Source organism: Ambystoma mexicanum, chromosome 1q, assembly GCF_040938575.1.
Source record: "Ambystoma mexicanum isolate Mex_15411 chromosome 1q, UKY_AmexF1_1, whole genome shotgun sequence".
NCBI lineage: Eukaryota > Metazoa > Chordata > Amphibia > Caudata > Ambystomatidae > Ambystoma > Ambystoma mexicanum.
In genome coordinates, this window is record NC_090922.1 from 104496848 (window position 1) to 104513773 (window position 16926).

The window sequence follows — 16926 nt, forward strand, 5'->3', positions numbered from 1 at the left end:
ATGCGTCGGGGTGTTGTTTTTTAAAACATTTTCTCTTGCCCTTCATCATCTTTTTGGCACAGGGGCCCTGTGTTTCTCGTCTATGCTCCTGGGGCGTCAGGGTCCCTTCGTAAAGCCTCCTTCCCCCGTGACTCAATCCACTCCATCCCATTCAAATGCGAGGGCAAATGGGTAGGACCATCTATATTGTATATCCTGTTAGTGAGCCATTGTGTGAGGAGACGGCATTCCCTTCTGCAGGTAAGTGTGAGGGCGGAGAGATCTTGATAAATCCTGATTGTGTCCCCCTCAAAGGAGAAGCTCCCCAGTCTCTTCGCCTTTTCTAGGACCTCCATCTTTTCTCTGTAGCGGAGGGAACGCACCATGATGGATCTTGGGCCTTTCCCTCCGCCTCCACCACCCCTATGAGCTCTTTCCAGCTGGACTTCCTTGCCCACCTCCAGGGTGAAGAGTTGCTTTATTAAGCCTAGGACTATCCTCCCAACGCCCGCTGCTGTATCCCCCTTTTGTTTGGTCAACCCTAGAATAGGCAGGTTATATCAGAGTTCCCTGTTTTCAAGGTCGTCCATCTTCAAAAGCATGTCCTCTTCTCTCATTTTCAGGTTTGTCAGCCTCGCTTCATATTTCATGTCCAGCAGATCAGTCTGGAGGTGGTTATTCTCCATACCTTACATTTGCTATTCAAGAGTGTCAACTCTCCCTTTAAGATCCACTATCGAGGCCTGTGTATCTGTCCTTATGACCTTGATTTCCTGCAGAATGTCTTTAAGATCATCCCTGGTAAGTGGTGGGGGGGCACTTCCTGTGGCCATATTGTAGTGCGTGTTGGCAGGCCCAGCTCCTAGTGTTGCTTGAGGCCTACGGAAACGCTGGAGGGATAGGATTGCGTGGGTAAGTGCTTGTTGCTCCGGGGCGCCTATCAATGGTTGCTCCAGGTTTCCGGTCCCCTGGGTTCCAATAGTTTGGTGCAGACTTCCAGGCTTCCCTGTCTGTACCCCTGGGACCTCGTTCCAGACTCCTTTGTTTTGTATGCCTTGAGCCCAGATCTGGTTTTGCCCTGGAGCGGCCCCACTGCAAGCCCAGAGTTCTTTAGAGATTCCTCAGATGAGGTCTGGGGCCCGGTTTCTGGCGGGGCCTCCCGTGTTGAGCCTTCTGCTTCTGGCCTTAGGCTCCTTCCATGTTCTCTGTCTCTCCCTGGCATGGGTGGGCTGGACTGCATGGCTCGGAGCTCCACTGAGGACTGGGATGGCGGGGCACCTGCTGCCTGCTTATTTTCTGCGCCTGCTTCAGTCTCCTTAGGGGTTCCCGGGATCTGCGCTGGAACAGGTCGGGGTCCCGTTTGTTGGCACCCCGGGGTTCGTTGTGGAAGCCCCCGAGGGCCGCTGTTTTATCCCTCTTCGTGCCCCCGGAGTCCACGAGCCGCCCTGCCCTCCAACGTTGGGGCCCGTGCACACCGAAAAAAAAGAGGGCCTGGGAGAGTTCTCGGGCCCCCGCTCCCACCCGCGTGTCTCGGAGCGTTTATGCCAAGTGTGGAGGGGGGAGCCTGGCTTGTGATTTGGCTTCCTCTGGGCCTCCTCATCCCCCTGCGACCTCCTCACCTCTTCTTCTGGATCCTTCCGAGGCGAGGCGGCATTGGGCCATGTGCTGTGACGCCCCTGTGTGCTTTGAGGCCCCCCAGCCACTGCCCGTCGTCTGTCTCCCCACTCCGCAACAAGCTGGTTACAAGCCCTCTCTCTGCCCCACGGCTCCGAGTGGTCCCGGGGAAGCCTCTCTCACCAACAAAGCATGGGGGGCACCAACGAAGCATGGGGGCACCTTCGCCTATGTTCAGGGGGAACTCTATTTCTCCTGTGGTCGGGTGTCACTCTCGTGGTTTACTTCTCCTCCAGGCACCGGGCTACATGCGCCTCCGAGGTTGAGCGGAAGGCCTTTGGGCCACGATGGAGCCCACGGGGTACCCTGTTTCACTCTTGGGTCTTCTAATTGTGGGTTTTTTAAATCTCCACATTGGCTTCCCCTTTGAATTTTCCCCTGGCCTAGCTATATTCCAGGATAAAAAGCTAGCTACCAAAGGGGCTGCTTTAGATAACATGTGTACCCCCCCCAATCTCAGGACCCGCCCCGCTCACAAAGCTCCCAGTCGACTGGGCTGGGCCGGTCAGCCGTACGTCAGTCCAGATCTTCACAAGAGGTTAGGGCCTCATACCGATTAGCTAGCTCAACCCCAATAGTATGCTCCCCTCCCTTCTGTGGGGTCAATCTTTCTAAATTAGGGTTGGACTTCCAACCCAAGGGTAATCTGTGGCTAAGAGGTGGATACAAAGGCCCTTGTGCGTGGGGTAACTCTGTGCTTCCCTCCTCCTAACATATTTGCTGAAGCGGTTCCCTGAATTAGCCACCCTCCCTGTACAACCGTAAAACAAATCCTGAGAGACCAGCCTACTATGGAGACTGTAGCTGTTTGGTTTTAGGCCTCTGGATAAATTAGAGTTGACCAAATAACAAACCATCGTTGCATCCAAGAAGGAAACCACTATGCAGTCCCCCTTCATACATTTGGGTTTTCGGCCTACCCTTCCTACCCTTTTTGCCATTAATATAAGGCTTGGGTCAATGCTCGGTCCAATCAGGTTGGTGTTGATCCAATGGGTCGTTTTATTCATCAGTGAAATAGTTGATTCAAATCCACACTTATGGAGCCCCGGTACACCCATGATAATCCCCAAAAGAGGGGCTGCTGCAGGCAGTAAATTCAAAATGCTCTTCTCCAGCCCTCCTATATGCATTTTAGCCCCAGTGTCCCCTATGAAAGTCCTAAAGCTTAAGTCGGACCTCCCAGTACCCGTAAAATCTGAATTAACAGTTACTGAGCTTAACTGTGTGGTTACTGCCTTATCCTTTACCGACATCACCAGCACGCCAACCTCAGTGACCGGGCCAGGACGCTCACCACTCACCCCCCCCCCCCCGATAGTATGTTACCATTTGGCTTTGCCCCAACCCCAATTGTACATATTTCTGCCACTCTTTTTGTTAGAACTCTGAGTCATCCAGGATAGCCAGTGTGTTCATTACCCCAGACTTAAACATCCACAATGACTCCAGGATGGTCTAAAGGGGCTTGAGCTTTACATCTAGAAGTGATTCTAGCCAGAGCTTATCCTCCTCCCCCCTGGAGGAGGAATTTAGATCCTGACTCAGTTCCCTCTCCGGGCTCCCACCCATATGGCTATTCATCAATTGATCTGTTACTACACCCCCTCACTGTTAAGACACATAATGATGGGTCCACACTGTGCAAAGTTATAATTAACTCTTTATTGAGTTAGTAACAGCAACTACCCCTAGCCAGGGTAAATCTTCTCAACTGACCTAGTGGAATGTGGAGTACCTCAGATGCTGAGACCCCACAATCCAGGAGGCGATGTCAGTGAACATATTATGACAACAGTAACCAAGTTATGAATGAGATGTATTGCACACACAAGCCCATCAATACATAGACATTTAAATATAATAACTTGTAATATGATAAACTGTAACCTCTAACACTCACCATCCGGTCCCCCATCCCTAGTCTCACCCCCTCCCCTTCCACTTCTACTTCCTTCTCTGCCTCCGTACCAGGGTGCAGAGGATCCTGAGGCATACACACCCCAAGCAACTGCTCCTGTAGAGCCATTGCCTGAACCACTGTGCCCCCTTAGTCGCCCACCCCCTCAATACAACATTTTTTTTCAGTGGTGCTACCTTTGGGATTCCCTCCTGAACCTGAAATAGCACCCCATGTTGCTTTTCCAGTAACAGTAATGCGATTCACTATTTTGCTGGCCATGTCTTCCAAATACGAATCAAGGGAGTGTTGCAAAAGATGGGGCTTAACCTTGGCAAGCTCCTGGGCTGTTTTAATTTTAGTTTTTTTGCCCTTTCTGTCAGCGCCCCCGGTCTCCGATCATCCCTTGCTTTTCTTTTCACCATGGTGGAAATACGCCTAAGAACAGTAAAATTGAGCCATTATAAAATTGGTTAAATAGAGTAAACAGACTGCTAAAACGCCAATGTCTAAATGGTGACTATACAGTGGGACCTTCCGGCATGCGCCAGTGCATAAGAAACAAATGGTAATGGGTTGTTGGCCACAGATGACCACAACCATCTGCGGGACAAATACAGCCACCCGCCACCCTGGATTGATAGCTTAGTAAGGACTGTTCGGCTCCAAAGGCAGCCACAACACCCACGGTCACAGATGGCCACCAGCAGCCAGTTCTCAGGAAAAACCTCCAGGGATCCCGAGGGGGGGGACAGGGAACTCCTGATGGCTCAAGGAGCAGCCTTAGTCTGTCTGTCTCCCCCTAACCCCACTCTCATAAACACAAAACTTGAAACAGTCAAGGCATTGGAGAGCGATAGATTTCAGTGGCAAATCAATAGTCAACCAGTAGCACGGCTCTCGGGAGGGATTCTAGCTTGGCACACTCCTCCTTATCCAATTGCCGGAATAAGTAAATAAACACTCAGTTGGCTGGACATAGAGTAGCAGGCAAAAGTGGAGGGCAGTGCAAATATATTCACATACAGTTTTTCAACAGTCCAGCTTTCACTTTCCCGCTTTCGGGGTACAGGTTTTCCGCACTCCACTATCATGCGGAAGTACCAAAGTGCAGAGGGGTGAGGAAACCCGGGTTACCAACGGAGGTCGGCCAATGACTTACTTGCAGACCTTGGTGACTGGAGTAACCCCCTCCATGCCGCTCCACCATGAACCACCAATAAGCACTTGTGCCTCCACTTCACCTCTGTGCAGCACTCTGCGCTCGTGTTAGGGTTAAATGCTCCTCCTCCTCCACCTCACATGAGCATAGGCAGCAAAAACAGACTGGAAAGGCTGGCAGTCCCCCACCAATAATCACTTGTGCCTCGACTTCACCTCCGCGCTTGTGTTAGGGTTAAACGCTCCTCCTCCTCCACCTCACGTGAGCATAGGCAGCAAAAACAGCATTAAATGTGCTAATCATCTTCATAGCCAGTTTATAAAGGCTGGAGATTTCAACACCATTTTAAACACCTCTCTAGGTAGATCCAGCAGAGTTGATAGAGCTCTTTCATTGCCTGCACAGGAAATTCACAAGGGCATGTATGATTTTGAGCTTTTAGACCTGGGGAGGACACTCCATCCAAGTGATAGGGAATATTCATATTACTCTTCAGTCCATGAAATGCAGTGACGGATTGAATGTATCTTAATCGGGACGGGACTGTTACATAGGTCTCTGGAGTGTATTCTGCTCCTTAGGACTCTTATCAGAACACCCCCGCTTATTGTGGACATTTCTTCTTGAGGAGAATATGATTGAGCAACTTCTGGCATTTTAAATTGCATGCACTGTCGGATGTAGCTTTTAAAAGGGACATCAAACTGGTCATTAACACCTTTTTTTAAACTAATATCAGCTTGGTCCCCCTGAATATCTACTATCTGGGAGACAGTCAAGGTTTATCTTCATGCTGCATAGACATAGAGAATGGAGTCCATAAGGCCATAAGGAGGAGTTTGTCGGAACTCGAGGTAAAGATCAGACAGCTTGAGATTGAAATGGATCAGGTCCAGCAATAACATCCTGCTTCCATCCATAAAAGTTCAACTGGACCAATTCCGCTCACTGGCAGACCAGGAGGTGAAATTAGTTTCTGCCCAGACACAGACCCGAAATATGGAGAGGACGGAAGAACTGCCGCTTACTAGCCTTACTGTTGTGTTCTGAAAGAGCCATCACCTCTTTTGTTTTGCTCTAGTCACCCCAAGTGGGACGGGTATGCCCAGACATGGGTTCTGTGACTGCTGGGCCGAGAGACCCAAGCTACTCCTCACTGATGAGTCCTAACAAGACCAAAACATGTTTTTGGATGCTTGTGGTCTTGTGCAGAAGGGATGTGACCTGGTAGTTCAGGCTAGACTGCCCCTTTTGGGGTGGGACCAAGCCTGATTTGCATATGGTCTTTCCCCTTTTGTAATGGCTTGGCAGGCAAAGAACAATGGCCTGGAGGGTTGCCCAGAGCAATGCTAGTAGTTAAGATTAATTCTAAAGCTTCCAGCCATCACCTCTTTTGTTTTGCATTCTGAACGGGGACCTACCAACATAGCGACCATATTGAATGATGAAGGGACACTTATGTCAGATCTGAGTGACTTAGTGTATATGTTTCATACTTCTAGCAAGACCCTGTATGCTAGGAAGAATACACAATTCCCTATGGAACTCAAAGCAAACCTATCCGATATGCCAATGCGCAAGTTAAATCAGAGCACCGTATACTCTTAAATGCCCCAATCACGGAAAAGGATATAATGAATGCCATTGCAGCGCTACCCACCTCAAAAGTCCTGCTATCGGATGGTCTAACAGCTGTATTTTGTTAACGGATTTAGTCCTAAAGTGTCCATGCACTTGTTGAAAGTCTGGCAAGAAGCTTTCCAGCAAGGCTCCCTCCCTCCTTCTATGGTGAAGCCATGATTACGCTAATCCTGAAGCCCAGGAAAGACCCCACTAATTGTGCCTTCTATAGAACCATAGCACTACGTGTGGTGGCACATATCTAGTTGGCAGATATGAACTCTTGTCAGGAAGTTCTGTGGATGAGGGGGCAGATATAAAAAGGGGGAGGGCGGTGTAAGGAACTCATGGTGGCAACAGTAAAGACAGACACAAGTGATCACAGTTCAAGGGTGTTTATTAAACTGTGTGCAGGTTGGAAAAATGCCTAATCTAAACCTAAATCTAAGATAGGAGCAAGCATCGACCATCAAATGAAAATAAGGCAGTCCTAGTGGCATTGTGTCAAATGAAAAAGGGCCTATACTAAGAAACCTATTGCCAAGCCTTCCAACTAATAGAAAAAGGGTGTGGGATAGTTTTCAAAAAAAGAAAGAAGTGTTCACCAATATGTCAGGATATGGTAGCCTGGGTCTTCCTTCCCCACGTTTTGAGCACGGGGAAAGGTGGGATCTTGGAGCCCAGCACAGCCTCGAGCTCTCCCAGCATGAGACAAACAGTTCTGTTTTAGCTTATCAGGAGCCTCGATGGCCAAGTCTCTTTTATCTTCAAAAAGTCTCTTGCCTTCTAAGGTGAGTAAAATAACAAACACAAAGTTCCTTTTCAGGTACCAATCGCTTTCCACAAATCATATATGCAGTCCCCTTTCAGTGGGTCTTGGGTGATGACTTCCACCATGGGAACCCCCTCTTCAGGGCTTGAATCCTAAAACAGTTCCTATCGATATCAAGGCCTTCAGTGGATGAGTCTCCTGTTTCCGAGGGCCTGATAGGTTTACAAAAATGACTAACAAACGCAAAGTTCTGTTCCATGTATTCCTCAGGGGATGGCTTCACCCTTGGGTCCCCCTCTTCCGGGCGCAGACCCCTTGTTGCTTTCAGTCTCTCTCCACTGGGTTCACTATGGCTTATTTTTGGGGTGATGGCTTCACCCCTGGGTCCCGCTCTTCCGGTCGCAGACCCCTCTTTGCTTTTTAGCCTCCCTCCACCGGGTTCACTATGGCTTTCTCTTAGTTCCCAAATCTTAATGTCTTTTCTAACAGTTCATAGTGGACATCCCTCTACCAGGTTCACGTTTGTCAAAGCACTGTTTTTTGGGACTTTAGACTTTGTCCCCTCTTAGTCAGCATCACTCTTCTGGGTTCACTGTGGCCAACTTCACATTCACATTTACTTTCAATGTTTGCTGGATTTCTCCAGCACGGGGTCTGGCATGGATTCACATGCTCAAGAATATTCCCCGTCGTTAGGCTGGGAATCCTTAGTAAAGAAAAAAATCTGTTTAGTTTCTGAACTGTCTTTCTACTAGTAACCAATCACTGGTCTCTGGGTCATACTGCCCCCAACCAATGACTGCCCTCTACCTAAGCCCCTCCTCTGGTAGCCATCTTCAGATTTTTACTGCACCTTCAAGAGTCCTCGTGCTATAGCTCTCGAGCGTTTACTGCATTTTGCGATTTTTCAAAGAGTTTACTTTTATTGTTTCGGTCAATCGAGCCTCAAGCTCCTCCGATTCTACTTCCGATCAACGGGGACCCGTTTTGGAATTTTCTACGCCCCTCAAGGGTGAATTTTCGTCGAGTTTTACTTCTCGGAGGATTCCGGAAGACCTTTGAGGCCTACACCGCATGGTCATGGCCCAGGACAAGGCAAACGTGACTCCAGGCTGTTCAGAAGCTGCCCTGGATGCGGACTACAGAATGTCTTCAAGGAAGATGAGCACTTCCGGTGCCTCTACTGCCTTCACAAACGACAAATCGCACGTGGAGAAGGACTGTGCGTTTTGTAAGAACATGTCCGAACGGACAATGAGGAATCGTCGTACCCGACACGCCAAAAGCCCCGGTCGATCCCGACGGCAACAGCCGAGGGGAAGCGAGGCAGCAACCCTCCCCCCAAGGTGAAGGCCTCAGGCGTGCCCAAAGTCACGAAGGCCCTGATTCACCTGACTAAGGCCTCGATCGAAGGAGTTGTGGCGGCTCTGGCGAAGCCTGTGGAAGCTACCCCAGTAGAGACGACTTCCGGGCCTAGAGTTTCCCTGCCACCCGGAGGGAATCCTCTTTTCAGCCTATCGATAAGACCCCCGTGAAACCCCGGATGGAGAAAGGGGGGGGGGGGCACGGTAGCCATAATGGACACAGATAACACCTCTGAAGATGAGCTGGCTGGCGTCGCAAAGATCCTGGACAAGAGGTTCGAGGAAGTCCGGTCCGATGGGAGGGATCCCGACGAGGTGGACGTAGAAAGCGACAGTGGAGCCGCGGACCATGCAGGAGACGGAGGACCCTACTTCCCAGCCGTTGCAACTGGTGCCTATGCCACAGGACAACTCAGGAGCAATCTTGATGGCTATCCAGGCCCTGTGTACGGAGATAAGGACAAGATTGCCCTTAACCCCAGCGGACGATTCAGCAGCGCCTGGACCGCCGGGAAGCTGCCCGAACAAGCGGAGGCGAATCTATCCTCCCCCTCCTTTCCAGCCTTCACCTCCTTCCCCTCCACCGAGGGATGAGACGGGAACGGAGACTGCGACGATAGGGACGGACGACGACGGTGGTGACGACGGGACGGATCTCCCATCACCTCCTGCCCGGGCCTCCCCTCCCCTCCCGACGAAATTGGCTCTTTCCACACCATGATCGCCAGGGCTTCGGAGCTCTTCCAACTTTGTTCCGAAGAACAGAAGAAGGAGGGCTTCCTCTATCAGCGACGGGAGGCCAAGAGGAAGACGGTCCTCTCAGTACCGTTACTAGACAACATCTGGGATAAAGGACTGTTGCTACTCAAGAACCTGTCCACGGCTCCTGCAAAGAGAAACCGTTATGAGAAGAAGTACCGGGTCCCAGATTCCGCCCGATGTGCCTCAGAGCTCAGCCGTCCCCGGATTCGGTGGTCTGCGCAGTGGCCATTAAGAAATCGGCAGGGGCGACGGGATCAGCTTCCACTTCCCCACCGGACGGCGAGGGGAAGAAGCTGGACGCCATGGAGCGACGAGTCATCTCGTTGGCGGCGATGACCATCAAAGCGCCAAACTCCCTCGCCATCATGGCGCGCTACGACAGGGAGCTGTGGTTCAAGATCGCTCCCCTCCTAGACTTCCTCCCAGACAACAAGAGGGCAGAAGCCCTTGAAATCCTGCAGGAAGGCGAGGTGGCTTCGGACCACGCCATCATGGTGGCCACGGACATCGCCAGATGGGCAACGGCATTTGCCTTTGTCGGCGCGGTTGGCTTAAGGCCACCGATTTCCGTCAGGATGTGCAGACCACAGTACTGGACATGCCCTTCGACAGGAACAACCTGTTCGGCAAGGCAGTGGACGAGTCACTGCAGGCCATCATGGCAGACACCAAGACGGCCCGGGCCTTGGGTTCTCTCCAACAACGACGGTCGCCCTTTCTGACCTCCACAGGCAAGTCTCGAGGTGCCTCCAAAGGATTTGGTGGCAGTTCCTTGTCGTACCGCCAAGCGGCCCGTCCATCGTCACAGGGGGCCTACAGAGGCCGCGGCAAGGCCAGAAGACATCGTCGTCGCCAGGGAGGCCAAGGCGAAGCAGGATTGAACTGGCCACGGCATCGGGCTCCCACCGAAGCACCCCGGTGGGAGGCCAGCTGGAGAAATTCATCAGCGTGTGGGAAATTCATCAGCGTGTGACTTCCTATCGTCGCTGGACTTGGAGGATGCCTACTTCCACTTCCCCATTCTCAAAGGACATCGAAAGTTCCTATGGTTCGTGGTCCTGACACTATCAGTTCAAGGCCCTTCCCTTCGGATTGAAGTCGGCGCCCAGGGTATTCGCCAAGTGCCTGGCACCGGTGGTGGCGTGGCTGCGCCTGCAGGGGATCCATGTTTACGCCTACATGGACGATTGGCTCATCCGAAGCAAAGTCAAGGAAACTCGCTGTCTATCACACAGCGAAGACCGTCCAACTGCTCATGGATCTGGGATTCTCAATCAACTTCGCGAAATCCCACTTGGTACCGTCGCAAGACGCCCTGTTCCTGGGAGCCAGACTCGACAAAGTAGCGTGATTGGCTTCGCCGTCGGAGGAAAGGACAAAGGCCATCTTGGGCAAGGTACAACGGCTGTTGACCATGGACACGGCCAGGGTGAGATCCATCAAGTCCCTACTCGGCATGATGTCATTGTGCATCTACCGCATGCGCCTATGCAGGTTACAAATGCGACCACTGCAGGAGTTCCTCGACACCTGTTGGATGCAAGCGGCGGGCAGCTTCAAAGACAGGATCTCACTCAGCGAGACTTTTTGCCAAGCGATCCGGTGGTGGGGCACCCACACGCATCTAGTGGCGGGCATGGACTTCCAGACCCCGGTACATCAGGAAACGGTGACGACGGACGTCTCTCTGGAAATATGGGGAGCGCGCACCGGAGATCTCCACGCAAGAGACCTTTGGCTCCCGGAGGAGAGGTCTTTACAAATAAACGTCCTGGAGCTCCGAGCCGTGTTCTGGGCCCTCAGGTCGTCCTTCCGTCCCTCAAGGGCAAGGTGGTAAGGGTCTTCACCGACAACACCACCACGATGTTCTACATCAGGAAGCAGGGGGGCACCAGATCCCCAGCCCTATCCAGGGAAGTGCAGGATCTGTGGCACTGGGCCGTTGCCCAAGGGATGTTCCTGGTACCCTTCCATCTGGCAGGAATAAAGAAAACCATCGCCGACTCACTCAGCAGGGAGCTGCGCTCGTACCACGAGTGGGAGCTTCGGCAGATTCAAGTGGATCTCCTATTCCGACGATGGGGCAATCACCAGATTGACCTATTTGCGACAGTGACAAATGCCGGAGGTTCGCCAGCAGGTTTCCCCAGCAGGGGAGCATGAGCGATGCCTTCTCATTCCCCTGGGACGGCCTGTTCCTGTATGCGTTCCCTCCGTTGCCGTTGCTGCTGCGACTCATCAGTCAACTCAGACAGCCCAGGTGCAGGATGATCCTCGTGGCACCGGCGTGACCGAGGCAGATCTGGTTCCCGGATCTTCTGGACATGTCAGCGTCCCCCCGGTCAAACTACCGATGTACGTGGATCTTCTCACCAGGGAAGGATGCGCCATCCTCCATCCCAACCCAGGATCGCTGAACCTGCATACTTGGCTCCTGCAGCACTAGAGTTCGGAGGGTACAATAACCCAGCGGACTGCAAGGAGGTGCTTGCAAAGGCCAGGGCGTCCTCGACTCTCAGGTGCTATGGACACAATTGGAAGAGGTTCTCTGTCTGGTGCCGTGCACAGAAGATTAACCCTCTGCGGATTACGGCCCCTCAAGTGCTGCCATACTTGCTATCGCTTGCCAAGGCGGGGCTGGCACATGCCTCCATCAAGATCCATCTGGCGGCTATCTCCCGCTACACCAGAACTCTGGGGCGGTCATCTCTGTGGTCTCATCGCCTGGTGAAGGAGTTCATGAAAGGACTGTTCTGGTCGTTCCTGCCGGAGAAGGCCTCGGCGTGGGAGCTCAACGTGGTGCTGACCAGGCTCATGGGGCCACCATTCGAGCCTCTGCATTCGGCACCGTTGAAGTTCCTGTCGTGGAAGTCAGCGTTTCTTGTGGCCATCAAATCTGCACGAGTGGGAGAGATCCAGGCCCTCTCCTGTAAACCTCCATACCTGACATTCCAAGAGACGAGGGTAGTGCTGAGGATGCACCCCTCCTTCATGCCCAAGGTGCCGTCGGACTTCCATCTCAACAAGCCCTTGGTGTTACCTGTTTTCTTCCCGTCGCCTTCGTCGCCTGCTGAGAGGACATTGCACTCGCTGGATGTGGCTAGAGCGCTGATGTTCTACGTGGACCGCACAAAGAGTCTTCGGAAGACATCACAGCTGTTTGTGAACTTTGGACCTGTGAACCAAGGGAAGGCCTTCTCGAAGGCTTCCATTTCCAGATGGGTCTCCGGCTGCATCATGCGCTGCATCATGTACTGTCACCGGTTGGCACACCGACCGTTGCCCGGCCGTCCGAGAGCCCTTTCAACCAGAGCGATTGCTACTACCATAGCGTTCCTGTCTGGTGTGCCCCTGCTTGACATCTGCAGGGCTGCTACGTGGAGGTCAACGCACACCTTCACGAGATTCTGCTGCGTCGACTGGGATTCCAGGGAGGAGTCCAGAGTCGGCCAGGCAGTGCTGCACAACCTGTTTGCCTGAAGGTGAGCCTGGTGAAGAGGTAAGAGATGCTTAATGTTGAGTTGTTGAAATGCTTAATGCTGAGCCCTGCCACCTCCCATGGTTGTGCATGTGTGTACTGCTATGTATTCTTGTATTCATGAGCATGTGAATCCATGCCAGACCCCATGCTGGAGAAGGAACAAGTTACTTACCTGTAACTGCTGTTCTCCAGCATGGGTCTGGCATGGATTCGCATGCGAACCCTCCCTCCAACCCCTCTGCGGCTCTTCTCTTGGTCCTACTGCCACTTTATGTGCTACCAGATCTGAAGATGGCTGCCAGAGGAGGGGCTTAGGTAGAGGGCAGTCATTGGTTGGGGGCAGTATGACCCATAGACCAGTGATTGGTTACTAGTAGACAGACAGTTCAGAAACAAAACTGAAACTGATTTTTTCTTTAGCGAGGATTCCCAGCCTGACAACAGGGAATATTCATGAGCATGTGAATCCATTCCAAACCCATGCTGGAGAACAACAGTTACAGGTAAGTAACTTGTTCCTTACTTCCCTTGCTTTCTTATAGTTCTTAGGTCAAAGGCTTTCGACTGTACAGGGATTTTGCTTGACCTCCTGTATGACCACTTTGAGCTATCTTGACGGCTCTCCTACAGCCTTCTGGTATCTGTAGTTTCACTCAGGGATCAATCCGAGTCGACCGGAGTTTCTCAAAGCAGCACCCACATGGTGTTGGTCCCCTTCTGCAGCTGGTCTCCCCTTTACAATTTTTCTTTGAACTTCTTTTACTTTGCTACTTTGCAACTTTCATTCCCCACAGCCCGGTTCTTATCAGTTTTCCCTTCGACTCACTGACTGTGATGAACCGCTTGGTTTTCTTCGCAACTGGAGTCAAGGCTGGTACTATGGTAGCAGGAGTCTCCCTCGATCCAGCTTATCAGCGTCAATACGCTCGGTGTACCTTTGACATCTGCTGCAGGACACTTGGGCTATTGTCCTCGGTCTTGCGATTCCTTTTGCAGAGGTTTCGCTGGGTTTTGCCAAGAAGGGCAAGGTTGTGTCTCTCCTCATCTGCCTCTCGATGTTTGTCGCCTTTCTCCTCCTCTTGAACTGCCTGGTCTTGATAGCTGTCTCATTGTGCGGTCTGCCTCACTCGTACTGTGCTCTCTGTGCTCCCCTTTTTATCCTTCTGGGGAAGGGAAAGGGCTGTCAGGTGTGTATGATTCTGATAAATTGCCTGACTTTTGACTGATCCTGGTATTGGGACAAGTCCGGTAAACGGCTCTGGTGTTAGTCCATTGTCTTTTATGTTGTGCGAAAGTGTTCGTGTCGGAAAAGGGGGGGGGGCAGTGTTTTTGAATGTCCTACAGAAGAGGATGGGGAAAAGGTGTTGAAGGAAGGGGGATACCACATCTCACCCGTTAGTGTCCCACTCCCTGAGGACACCCCATCCAGGTGATCCTCCCTCACTAGTCCACCCACAGGATCCAACAGCGATGGCCATGTCCTGGCTACCTGGACGACAGATCTCCGAGATTTAGCCAGGGCGACACCTTCAGGTTTCTCACAGCGGTTAAACAGGCATAGGGTGCAAGCTTTAATCGGCCACTGAGTGACTACTGTATGTTTTCTATGTTGAAGGGAAAGTGTGAAAGGGAATTGTATCTGGGCAATAACAAACAATGGAGGCTCTGCCAGAACTAGGGTGAGTTGGCAGTTAGTTGACAAGTTGTCCCACTGAGCTTGATCATAACCCTGGGGAGTGGCTTCCTCTGAGGGTTTGACAACTGAGAACTAGGTCTGCCTCCCATCACAGTCTTCAGCTACAACCCAAACAGACTCTTTTTTGGGACACTGAGAATGCTAGGATCCCTCGCTGATTGTTTCAATTTGTCCCTCCTCAGCACACAAGGGAAGCGGCTACATCCCCCATGCACAACCCCCACCCACTCACACAAATACTAGAGCAGCGTCTTCTGATTCTAGAATAGGTCGCTGAAGTACAGGCAAGTCCCAGTTCGGTCCAGAACCTTGCTACGACCCACCTCAGCAAGCTCTACCCCATGAGGCAGACGGGTGGCTGTAAGCCCGATCTGCCGCAGGGCGTCCCTCTGTATCTGGTGGGTGATAGGGCACTGCTGCCACACTAGGTCAGGGAAGCCTTTCAGAAGCTACCCTGTACTGGTGTAGCAGCTGCGTCCTATTTAAATGAAAAGCTCCAAGCTGCTGTGTACGAGCGGAGAGTTTATCACTTAAATAGTGTGCCGCTGCCACACCAGCATGGGCAGTCTTTCAAAGGCTGTCCCATTCTGGTGTAGCAGCAGTGCGCTATTTAAGTGAAAAAAGTCCTGCTCCCGTGCTGGAGCACCCAGAAGAAGGGACATTTGTTTTTATGAGGAGCAAATCGTAATATATTTTTCAGTTTTTCAGGGGTGGGCTGCAGGGGCCACAGCTCTTCCATTGTTTAGAATGGTAGGCATGTGCAGTGCATGTAACAGACAAATCAGAGCAGGCATATTAACCCTTTGTGCAATCTAACTGGGAATGGGAAATTCAGACCCGTAGGATACAAGTATATCTCTGCAACAGAGACATTAACACCCATGGCTATATTACAGGGACTCAAACTGACTTTTATCTCTTATTTGATTCATTTTTTATTTGACTTTTTATTTTAGTAGAATTATTTGAGTACTGATTACATTTTAATTTTTAAGTTTTGGCTCCAGGAGGTGGTGGTTTAGTTCCCCTCTGCATGTGAGCCAATATGAATGCCCTAAATGATGACTAGGAGATAAGGTGTCAGGTTCAGTCCTTCCCTCTTTGCTTCTGGACTCCTTTGCTGGGAAGACCTGTAAGGCCTGTCCTTTCAGGTAGCCACCATGCAACCCGATTACAGGATAACAGGTAAGCACTACGGCTACCCCGGGAGCCAGGTCCCAGGGGGAAAAAAACCTAGAGGGGGAAAGAAAACAAGGTGCTGAGAAGACGTTCCAGATAAATTTGTTATTCTTGGAATTTGTCTTTACAGGAACCAGGAACAAGTAGAAAACACGAGGTCGCAAGGCAAACTAGCGTTCCGCAATACAAAACAATTGCAATGCGAGAAGCCTTCTGAATTACCTCTATTTATTTCCAGGTATCAGATGTTGCCAAGCACGTGAACGCGATGTCACCGCGTGGCAAGAGCCTCTGGGCGCCATCTTGGCTCGGGAAGCAATTTGAAAGCGTTTCCAAAATGAAACCTGATCAGATAAGCGCCAAGTAGGCGAAAGCATGACATATGGGTTGGCAGAGGCAGATATAGAGTCTGGCTTTTGTTTGGCTGAACTGTCTTTTGTCTTAGTTATCTGCAGTTAAAAGGTTTTGCATTATTCATATTACTAAACGTTTTTTAGTATCAGACAGCAGGCGACCATTGCCAAACACAGTTGGCCATTGCTGACTTTCGCCAGCGTCCAAGCCAACCACAGTTCCCCAAGTCAATCATTGCCAACCATGGCCCACCATCCCCAATCATAGCTAACCATTGCCAAGCATCGCCAATCATGGTCATGTCTTGCCGATCATGGACAGCTATTGTGGACCATGGCCGACTATAGCCATCTGTTGAGCCAGTAAGGTTGTTCTGTGGGTTGAGTCCCCACCACAGAGATCTGAGGAACACCTCTAGACTGCACCTTTTATACTTTCAGGGTCTATCAAAGACCTTAAAATTATATGAGGTTAATGATCAAGGTGCATTATTGAAGTGGCAAGAGTACATTTAGTTTATGGAGGGTGTTTTGTCAAAGATTGTGTGAGAGAGACAGGTAGAGAGAGAAAAAGACAAACACTTACCATTCCAGCACCCAATATGGCATCCAGAAAATCATCATGGAAGGGATAAACGCATGTTATAAATATAATCCCCACCTGCGGAACACCACCAATCACTGGAGCACCCTTGAACTGCATTAATAAGCTTGCCATTTAATCTGTTTTTACATACTGCCTGCGCCTGCTGTATGCATCTTCTTAACAAATGTATGATATACACAGCCTATAAGATAGCTAGACTGGTAATATTGCTGTGGAGATGATTAATACACTTGCTACCGTGATCTCCATGTGAGCAGGAGTAGGTACAATTTTTATTTTATTTATTTCAAATATTTTCATGGTGAAACATATTCTAATGAGGCCTCACAGCATTGACAACATTGGCAGCTTCCACGGCCGCAAGGTTGATAAAATAG